At 38.7% G+C, this 11,255-nt stretch overlaps 1 non-coding gene across 1 annotated transcript; it reads right to left on the minus strand.

The window, feature by feature from the left end:
- Positions 1 to 5,996: 5,996 nt before the first annotated feature.
- On the minus strand, positions 5,997 to 6,069 carry BDB00DRAFT_t122. The gene has a single exon. It is a non-coding gene; the product is annotated as a tRNA-Lys (tRNA).
- Positions 6,070 to 11,255: the final 5,186 nt, after the last annotated feature.

Genomic DNA, 11,255 nt, shown 5'->3' on the forward strand with positions numbered 1-11,255 from the left:
CTTAGATTCCTTCAAATCTTTGACGTAATTTTTCCATCAATTGCTCAAGAACTATTGACGGATCCTCATCAACCCATTCTAAAATAATTCTCTTATGCTCATCGTTGAGAATGCGAGGACGACCAGAGCTTTTACCCTTTTTAAATATGCCGTTAGGATCTTTTTCATACTGCAGCGCCCACCTTTGCGCCGAGCGAACATGAATTCCCAACTGCTTTGCAGCAGCTGACGCACTCAAAACCTTCTCGAACATCAGTTTGAAGAATCTTACTTTGTCCTGATCTATATAGACTGTGTAATCTCATTTTGTAACTGATTCTTTCATATGAACGTCCTTACTCTGTACTTCGTCCACATGCACAACAACAGGCTCATGGTTGTGCACACGATGAAGAGTGTGCAAATAATCAGTGTGAGAACTGATTGTTTGAAGGGTGTACATTTCTTCATCAACAACATAATCTATGGGCTCAGAGCAGCCATGCTCATCAACAACATGGCCCTGTCCATCTTCATAAAAAAATTGACCGTTCATAATTTGTAGTATGGTGAAAGAGAAAAGAGGTTTGACCTCAACGAGGCGTTGTGCTTTTAAAGTGATGGCTTTGCCAAGCTTTTTTGTGCGACAACTTTTTCCACTGTGAAACGACTTTCAATTTGTCATCATCCAAATTAATTTCTGGCCAAACACGACTTTGATTTCGAAAAAGAGTGTATATGCATCAAGGTAAGGGAAGAGGATTAGGATAGTGAAAAAAGAGCAGGGAGAAAGACAAAATAGAGCTGCGCAAAAATATATGGCTAATTCTCAATATAAGTATATATAATTGAAATTACAATTTCTCAGTGACTTACTGGCCAATTAAAATACAAATTAGATTTTTCAAATCCTGAGAGGGTACTGCACTGATATAAAAACTCCGATTCTTTTTAAGGAAGCTGTGCGTGACGATATAGCCAATAAAAAATTGTAGAACGTGATATTGTTATAGCATATTAGGAACCAGTATTGGCATTTCCGATGGCCCCTTTTTCCAACAGTGTCGGAAATGGGTCGTAAATGATTTCTGATGTCGGCAATGTCGGAAATTCATAAGGTTGATTTTCGAACTGTGAATAAAGAGTAATTTTATATTTTAGGACACCCAATTGACGTTAAATAAGTAATGTTATTTGCATGATATCTGTATAGAAATCGTTAAAAACAGTCAGCAATTCATGCATAGTGTATCTTGGCTGCAGCTTATATTGACCGCAGCCTATAATGACCGCAGCTTATATTGACCACAGCATGAAGTCCATATACGATATTGATAATCTCTCAAACATAGATCACAATCGAGAATAACTCAGGACCAACTATTGTCAGTACTTTGTTTCAATCTAATATCGATAATCTCTCAAACATGGATCACAATCGAGTCAGCTTCGTTTCAATCTAGTTTATCTGAGTTGAGCACATTGTACCTATCTAAGAGCAGATACCAATTCCAGCACTGACAAAGGTGAGACTTCACTAAACAAGGAACACACTGATCAAGGCATAATGACTCTTTACAATCGGAAGACAATGTCTATTATCTTGACTGCCAAACTCAACCTTCCCATCCTTCAGGTGACTACAAGAATTTACCCGGTGGCTTGGTGGCTTATAAGTGGCGTACACCAAATGACTTCCTAAAAAAGAAATAGAATGGTAAATGGTTTTCCCAGCGGCTAAACGTTTTATAGGGATACAGCAATAGCGAACATGTATGCTTTTATTCTTTTTAGAATTTTTGCGTTGGTGAAGTGGTCTAACGCACTAAACTTATGCTAAGCCTTTGGTAAAAGGTGCGAGTTCCTCCTTTTGCCAAATTTTAATGTAATTTTTTTTTGGAAAACTGGTTTTTGTTGTTATCCAATCAATTCTTGTTATTCTCATATAAATAATATACCATCAGATGCAGCTTTTTTTCCTCGCTCCAATAAGTATGAAAGCAGATGTTTTTATATAGAGTTTCAATCCATAACAATTAATTTAGCAATAAATTGCTAATTAATTTTAGTTATTCCTTTCACTGTCAAGTTAGGCTGCGTCCAAGGTTTCCTTACCTAAAGGAGGGACTTGCTCATTACCATTCTGCTACTTAAGACTTAATTTAAACATAAAAGAATATTATATTTTTAATGGTTTAATTATGTTTATACGAAACCTAAACATATTATATGAATTAAAAAAAAATCAAAAAAAATATCCTAAATGTTTCAAAAATAAAAAAATTATAATCTAATTTTTTATTTTTTCCTATATATTTTTTAACAATTATTTATATATAATTATTAAAACCTTTTTTAATTTATTGTTAATGATTAATACCCATTGCTAGTAATTCGGTAAAGGCTTTGACAAAGGTAACAGAACTTGAATGCCATACAGTTGTACAGATTATCTTTGATGTTTACTAGATTATGGATAATGATATTACAGATGATGATATTACTTTGGGTAAGTTTATATATTTTTCTTTTCTTCCTTAATTTAAAAGGAACTAAAAGTTTTTATTAGGTGGACCTGGTGTAACCGAGGTACAGATTGATGAGAGCAAGTTTAGTAAGAGCAAGTACCATCGTGGCCATCTAGTTCTAGTGTTTAGGTCTTTGGGATAGTAGAAAACCGGTCTGGTTAAGCAGGAAAGGCCTTTCTTTGTATTGTTCCAGATAGATAGAACAGCTGATACATTGATTCTATTAATCCAACAATATGTCGGGCCTGGTACAAGAATCATTTCAGACTGCCACCGTCCTTATATGAGGCTGTGCCAGCTAGGATATAATCATGTAGCAGTAAATTATGATGTTAGTTTTGCCATAGTAAATTACAGCAGAGCGAATACAGATGGCGATCAGCTTTTCAACTCCAATATGATTGAAGGTATACTATTCTCTTGATTGATTTTTGCTTTCTTATCTTCTTAGACTTACTTTTTTGTAATAGGATTTTGGACAGCTGTAAAACGTACTATTGATGCTTATCCTTAGAAACTCTTAGAGTTCTTATAGCACCGTAAGCACCAGAACCAGTGGCAATCCCTCTTACAAGGCTTGCGTGATATTTAGTTTGAAGAGGGTAGTACTTCTAGTACTTCTGTTAACTATGAGGATGTTGCTACTGATTTGCCTACAAGAGCGCCTGGTGATTACTCAAGATATCATCGTTCTAACTCAGAGGAAAACAGTGGTCAAGAGAGCATGAGTTTTGTTGATCTTGCTAATTACAGAGATGATGGGCTACTTGATCATATTGATTATGACTCTGATTCCTCTGAATCTGATATTAGGTAATTTTTCTACTTCATTTCTACTATTATATATAGTACTAACAACTACTTACATTAGCGAGCATCTACCGCCCCATTCAAGAAGACGTATCCAGCTGTGATAATGATTTCCGTTTTCTCTTTATTATCTTTTCCCTTTCTCTTACTAGTATTTTATCCTCTTTCACTTATCCTTACTATCTTTATCATTTTCTTATACTATCAGTGACTAAACTATTATACTTTTATCTATACAGCTTCTTTCTGTTATTTTTATGCAATGATATTAGTTAATAACCAATATATGATGATAGCTTTAGCTAAATAGCATTTTTGAGGTTTACTTTTTTTTCAGATTTTAAAGACATAAAAAGATTGTGAGTCCCTGTTTTGAAATGCTGATTTCTCATTAGATATGCATCATTGAGCTACACAATTTGGAGTAGCAAAACTTCGGATGCTGCACTTTAAGTGGTTGCAATTAGAACTCCGAACAATCACGTGGGCACAAGATAAAGGGGGGTACCTATATTGTACAAGATCCCCTATACCTGACGCAGTTGTAGTTGGTGCGGTTGCAGAAGGTACTGTTGCTGCTGCGCTTGAAGAGGCTACTGCTGGCGTAGTAGCTGCCGTAGCAGGTACTGATGAAGTTGTTGAATGGCCAGCCATCATAGAATCTGATACGTGCGTTGCCGATTGTGATCCTGAAGACTGTGTGTAGTGAACTACATTAATACACTGCTCAAGATATCAACAATAAGATATTCGGTTAAACATTATAGCACACATGTATGGACACTACGGCATTTCGGCTAAACACTATTGAATATAGACTCTCACTCAGATGATTCACCTTACGTGAACAGGACAATGAACCTATCAACAGGTACCTCGGCCATTACATCAGCTAACGCCGGTTTCAAAGATGTACCCGATTAACATAGCGACTTCAATAGAAGTTCTGATATGTCCTTGATCCATTCTCTATCACATAGTTTATCCATTAGTCAGATGAATTGATATCGCTGTCTTAATAGCTAGAATATAAAAGAGCTTTATCTTTTATTAGAATAACATCATCTCAAAGATACTTAATCTTGTCCCTTATTATCTTTATTGAAGCTCTATCATCACACTGTGCGATTTGCTGATCACTAGGTGGTATCGATGCTTCTTCAGCCTGCGCGGGCGGTGCTGGTAGTAAAGGCACTCCTCCTATTTGTGTCTGTGTCATTGGAGAAGGAGGGTAATGAGGCACTTGTGAATATGGGAATGATGGATAAAAAGATGCAGCACCATGCATCACTCTATGCGATGGGCTATTTGTCAGTACACTGTTGTCTACAAGGCCGCCCTACTGCAAACTTGTTTGGGCACTGGTTTGGGGACCATTTTCAGGGTTGTTTGGAATGCGGACACTGAATCGATGTTGTGCCATAATTGATTGATATTTTTGGTACTTACCTTCCGTCACTTACCTGGTCATATTATATATGTTACTTCGAGTGAAACTGGGTGCAAACGGGGCTCAATTGCACGCCGTATATGTACATGAAGGAGAAAAGACGAGTGGTCCATTAGGTCGAGAGTCATAAATGCACATAAATGAGTAAAAATAAGTGGTTAGTTTGAAAGGAAAAAGATGTTTACCCTGGGAATATACTTATATACATATACTCATTAATAAGAAAGGAAAAGGCCATACATAATTGATTGGTCAGACTACGGTAGAAACCAGGAATGGGAAGCAATTGGTTAGTATATATTTTAGTGAAATTGGGAACAGAGAAGTTTTTTCCAAAGCTGATGTAAAAAGACGAAGAACTTGAATGTACAAGAAACGGCATTTACGTATTATATTTTGAACATGAACGAAGATCATTGTCCAACTCCAAATCAAATATTGTATTTCTATTCAATGTTTATATTAGCATAATCAAAATATTGTTTGTAGAAACAAAGCCCCAGGTTGTTGTTTGTTTGCTGCTACCTTAAAAGTTTTTTTATTTTTTGCTGCACTATGAGACAAATTAATGTCAAACAAGATTTTTTGAGTTTTTCTTTTACTTTTTTTCCATGACATAGCAGAAAAAAAGAAAGGTTTATAGTAACCTTAATCAATATGTCCTTATATACTAGTGTTATGCCTTTTATTTCATTCTGATGTGTATAGTTCATTGACGTTTTGTGCTCTTCTTTGCATTAACCGGTGTAATAATTGTTCCATAATGCATTAACCGGTATATTCGTAGGGCCGAGAAACCTACTAAAACAGGTATCTTCAGAAACGTATCTGCATTAAAACGGTCCAGCTATTTTGCTGAATTTTGCTGGGGGCTTAAAATTCCGCTACCCAATTAAAATTAATTTTTTTTTGTGAAACCTGTGATATCCCAGGTCTAACCAACTTTGATGAGGCCCATTTATGTTTTCTATTATTACTAGATATGTGATGATGGCTACGTGCTGTGATGAGAGACTAATATGTATTTAAGTAATAGATAACTACATATCTTGAATATCGTGTATTAACGAGAAGCGACTACGTGCATAAATAATGGTCAGGTGTCACAAAAGGAAAAAGGAAAGACCTGCCAAATCTGGCTATAACAGGCTACAGATCCACCTACCAAAAAGCGAATTAACACAGTGCCAAAAAAGAATAATAAACAACTACTTATTTCTAATATTAAAAGCCCAACGGGGGGATCGAACCCCCAACCTTGAGATTAAGAGTCTCACGCTCTGCCAATTGAGCTAGCCAGGCACTGTGTGTATAAAGGTGGCAGAAGAAAGTTTCGTGTCAATGTTAATAAGATCTCTTCATTGGAGTTAAAACCCAATTTCAGAGTGCTTTCAGTGTACTCTGAAATTTTTCTTTCAGTGTGCTTTCAGTGTGCTTTCAGTGAGAATCTTCTTTTAGAGCGCTTTCAGTATGCTTTCAGAGCCGTGATGCAGCAAATGGATAAAAATTAGCTCTCCCACTAAAATCCTTCTCCCCCAAAAACATCTAGGATGACCCCTTTTTTACACCACCTGGACTGCTGTGCTTCTTCCTACTCTGAGACTTTTTCCGCCACTATGCTTGTCTCCACTACTTTGCTTTCTTCTCCTTTCTTTTTTTTATTTTTTTTGCCAATTACTAAATCAAAATTCTTCAACATTTTTATTTATTTGACCATCTACAAGTTTCTTGATTCGCCATTGCATTAGATTCCTTCAAAATGCTTTTCAAATCTGGAGCGATTTCTATAATTCAAAACTTGTTTTTTATTTTATTCTCTACTACAACTATAGCAGCGTGAAGCCAAAAAAGAAAAAGACCAAGACCTGACCTAGGGTATTTTGCTTTTAAGAGTAGATTACTTTTATTTTACGTGGTAAATATGTAAGAGCACAGCTATTGTCTATTTGAATAGGGGTAACAACAACGCCGGAATGGAGCCTCCCCAAAGGAACGACACACTGCCACGTATACGGTTCGATTTCTAAATGGTAGACGTCTATGCCTAGCATCCTAAACGACTCAAAGACTTACATATTTGGTCGCAGGTACTCAACAAAAGCAAAAACGAACTGGCAGAAATTACCGTCGGTGGGATTGCGTAGGTTGTGGACAAAGAAACATAAAATACGCCCAGGACGAATGATCGCTTCAGTATGAAACTGAGTACTTGGGCAAACGACTCAGACATAAGTGCTAGTGTTAATGTAGCGAGACATTTCAGAAATGAATGTTTGGCCCAGGATATCGACTTTTGCAAATTTGTAGAGGTGATCGCTGACCTGATTACCACTAGTGCTAGTGAGTGACACAAAATTCATATCTGGAAACATCGATTGGTAATACTCGACAAGACAGTGGTAGTGGCGCATATCCATGTATACCTTTTTGCCTGTCTTGAGGGGAAGATATGATAGTAGCAGCGGCTCCCAACCAACTACACTTACTCCCGCGGCGTAGTCGAAATCCGATTGATCCAAAAACGGCTGACAATCGTAATGCTCTTGCATAGCTTCTGATTGTGGCAGCAACAGCTCAGCAATCCGTCTGGCAATCGTGCTGTTGCCGCACCGCTCGACCACGACTCGTCGGACCATATCATCAGCGAACACGACACTCAAAAACTTCTTCATGTACGTAAGCTCAAAACGGTCTTTTTGGTTGGTGTGCTGGTTCTTGATGATCTTGTTGAACCGCTCATAGCTGAATACCCACATGTTATAGCAGCTGCCAAAATTGAGTACCATGTCGCGAAGGTGAACATGCAAGTGCATATTTGGCGTGACTTGATCTCTAGAGTACAATCTTGAAAAGTCGCGGCCAAATTTGAGCAGTAGTTGGTGGGCTTCCTCATTTTCGGCGATGGTGATAGATGGCTTACAGAGGAGACGTGCTGCTACGACAAAGAGCAACCAGTGTGTCATCTTTTCTCCAAGCAATCTTCCCTTCAACAACGACGGCGAGAGTGCAACAGTCCACGACCTCCATTCATCTGACGTCATTCCAGTAAATCCAGTCATAATACAGCCGCGAGCGATGCTGTATGATGGGGGCACCACCATCTTTTCAAGGCAACTCTCCATATTGGTCAAATGCTCCTTGGTCAAGGTTCCGTCATCTTTCCATATGGTGGCCATGCGCTCGGCTGTCCCACAGAACATGTTGTGCATACAGTTGACTATTATCTGCGAAATAGGATCAAAGTATAGAAGACGATGCAACTCGGACCAGTGTGTTCCATTTGACTTCTCCAACTGTGTCCTTTCGGTAGCCGTTTTTGCTGCCTTCCAAGCTTTTGCGTCTACTAAGTTCTTTGCCTTTGTCCGTAATCTCCAAGGAAAGTCAAAGTTAGAGTAATTGCACAGCCTTGGATTCTCTGCTTGTGATGGCCAGGAAATGTCGCAATGGTTACATCCGTAGAATGAGTTTGGACCTGTAAAGCCAGAAACCTTTCTTGAACCCGGTATGTCCGATGCTACGAACAATAGAGCTGCTCGCACTTTGACCAAGGAGCCGTCATCAATAACCATATCTTTGCTATGATATAAATGTAACAGATCGTCGACCATTGGACGCAAGAAATTATTGATTTGCTCTATCAATACAAAAAAATGAAAGGAAATCAGAATCACACATGTGAGACTCCAGAATCAACGAGCAAAAAGATAAGCAACAGTATAATCGAAATGGTACCTTTGGAGCTTTCGTGGGGTCCTGGTACTATACCAACTAATATGACATTTAATGACTCGAATCGTTCAGATCTTGGCAGGTTATTGATTGTCATATACAGGGCACCAACAGAATACGAAGTCTGCTTATTGAATGACTGGAACCAATCGACATTGAGCGTCAGCATAAGTGAGTGTTGAGTTCCGACATGTCCAACGAATGATACAGGGTTTTCTGCCGTGGATTCTGGCGCCATTATCGACCACCATTTGCAACCATCGTATACATCATCTAAAAAATTTGGTCGTGGGGTTCGCTTCCACCAGTGCTGGCGTTTTTCGCTGAATCCTGGTCTACGCATCATAATTGCAAGGCTTGCTGACACAGGATGATACGCATACACTTTGAAGGTACAAGGTTTCTGTTTCTCAAATAAAACAAGTTCATGCTGCATGGGGCTCGGTGTGCTATCATTGGATGGTGTGGGAACTTCTGGAACGAGCATTTCAAGTCGGTAGGTATATGTTCATTAGGATAGAGGCAGTGGCAGCTGGGACATATAACGATTGCTTGACCGCAATCCAAGAGCTCGTTAAGACCGGATAAGCGGCGTACAGTAGCCATTGACCGTGGGATACTGATTGGAATGTAGAGACCCGTAAAAACGACAGATAGAAAATGGAGGAGCAGCTCACCACCAGCCCTGCTCAAATAGCGATCTTGGAACAAGGCTAGGAAAAGGTAAAACATGATAATGAAGTCGGATGGTCGTGTAATATCTGTGTAGAACATAGTGTATGAGATACTAATAATTTGAATTTCGTGCTACTATCTTTAGTTTATATGAGAACATAAATTTACCATTGGTGTTTTCGTCCTCTTCTCCCTCAACAGTAATGTTGAATGTCGAAACTGATGGTGGCGGTTGCAGCAAGTCAATCATGCTTGTAGCTTGGCTGCTGGTCTCACTCAAGCTTGAATCGAGCTCCATTGGTGTGGCTAATGGGTCAAATGGCAATAACGTTAATGGTCTGATCGTCGATACTAGCACCGAACAACCGAAGACGTTCCCACTCTGAAGACAAATGGCAACTTACAACTTTTGCCGGTGCTTGGCTGATCCGAATAGAGTAGCTAGAGGTTTGAACGACCTTCGCGCCATGCAGAAACTAGAAGGATGGCCATTTATGTATTAGGAACCATACAACAATATATACACAACAACATATACAGCAATATATATACGACAACATACACTTGGCTATTCCATGGTCGTGACGATGGCGACGTTCTGTTCGTGCTGACACAAGCTTACAGTGCGAGTCGTTTGAAACGAAACAACTGTTGCAATGACAAAGTACGGCTCTGTTTGGATCCAGTGTAAGTGATGGAAGCGTGGGGGAAGTTGACATAATGAAGGTACTTGAAAAAAAATGGTTATATGATCCAAAGACTTATTTTATCCAGCTTATATATAGTCGAAGCAGAAAACTTATGCATAAAGTACTTGGAAGCTATTATTGCTTTGGACTTTGGACGGATGAGGATGCTATATTAATTGTTGGAAATGCACAGCAATGCTGGTGTGGATGTGTAGTCGTTTTTGGTAAATGCTACTATGCAGGTAGAGTAAACACCGCTGTTTCTGAAGTGCGTTTAATTTTTCACGGCCATCTTCATGTAGAACAGTAAGTTACAGATGAATTTTTTGCAGGTACAATTATCTTACACAGCAACCAGAGGGTAACAACATTTTTTTCGTGAAAGAATGAAATAAAAAACAGCTGCTCACAACTGGATTGATAGTGTTTTCTTATTATAATGTGATGGCGCGGATCGATAAAAAAACCAGGATGTGCATATTCCACGTCTCATTGTATAATGGTAGCTGCATGACGCTTACAGCAGCGAACGAAAAGAATAGGAAATGCACATGCACGAACAAGGCTTTGACCTAGTTGATATATATTACAGCGGGCAGCATCTGGATTTGGTAACTTTGTCTATGCATGTTTTTTTTCTCCCGCACAATGAGATATGTATACTTCTGCCTTCAATACGACAGATGATAAATGATGGGTAATATACAGCGGACAGCATCTCGATTTGGTATTGTTTTTATCGTTGTCCCTACACTAACATATCCCATCTTTCTTATGCATGACTTTGGCTTTAGTAATAGATAGCGTACAGCGGGCAGCATCTCTTTTTGGTATATATAATTTTCTCTCTTTCCTCCAAGCATCTATGTATTCTGTCATGTACTACGCACTCATGGATGTTATACAACAGACATGCCCCGAATCTGACAATGCTGTCTCACTTACTTCAAAGCAAAACTATATCTGCATCACATAGCTAAGAAAGAGAAACAACAAATACCATCCTCGCGCGATTAGATGCATCCCTTTCTATAATATATGTCTACTTTTCCTGAGACTTGTTTACAGATTTTACACATCAAGGCATATCATGCAAAAGTGTTCTGGATGGCCTGTACCGAATAGCTCATTCAGAGAACGGACATCTCAACTTATTTGGCCAAGACTTTTATCTAGTAGAGAGCTCGGTAACTTGGTGTCTGAATCATCCATTTCAACTAAAGTATAAATAGATGGGCCATTCTCTAGCATTGATAGGCATCATAGCAATCTATGTCGTCACTACTTTCTCTACTACCATGTTCCCAGCAGGTCAATTCCACCAACAAAGCTTTTCTCCAGTCAATAACAATGAAATCCAGTCATTACGCCAGCAAGTAGGACAGCTAGAACAGA

The sequence above is a fragment of the Zychaea mexicana genome (assembly GCF_025766255.1).
Source record: "Zychaea mexicana strain RSA 1403 chromosome Unknown BDB00scaffold_145, whole genome shotgun sequence".
Taxonomy (NCBI): domain Eukaryota; kingdom Fungi; phylum Mucoromycota; class Mucoromycetes; order Mucorales; family Lichtheimiaceae; genus Zychaea; species Zychaea mexicana.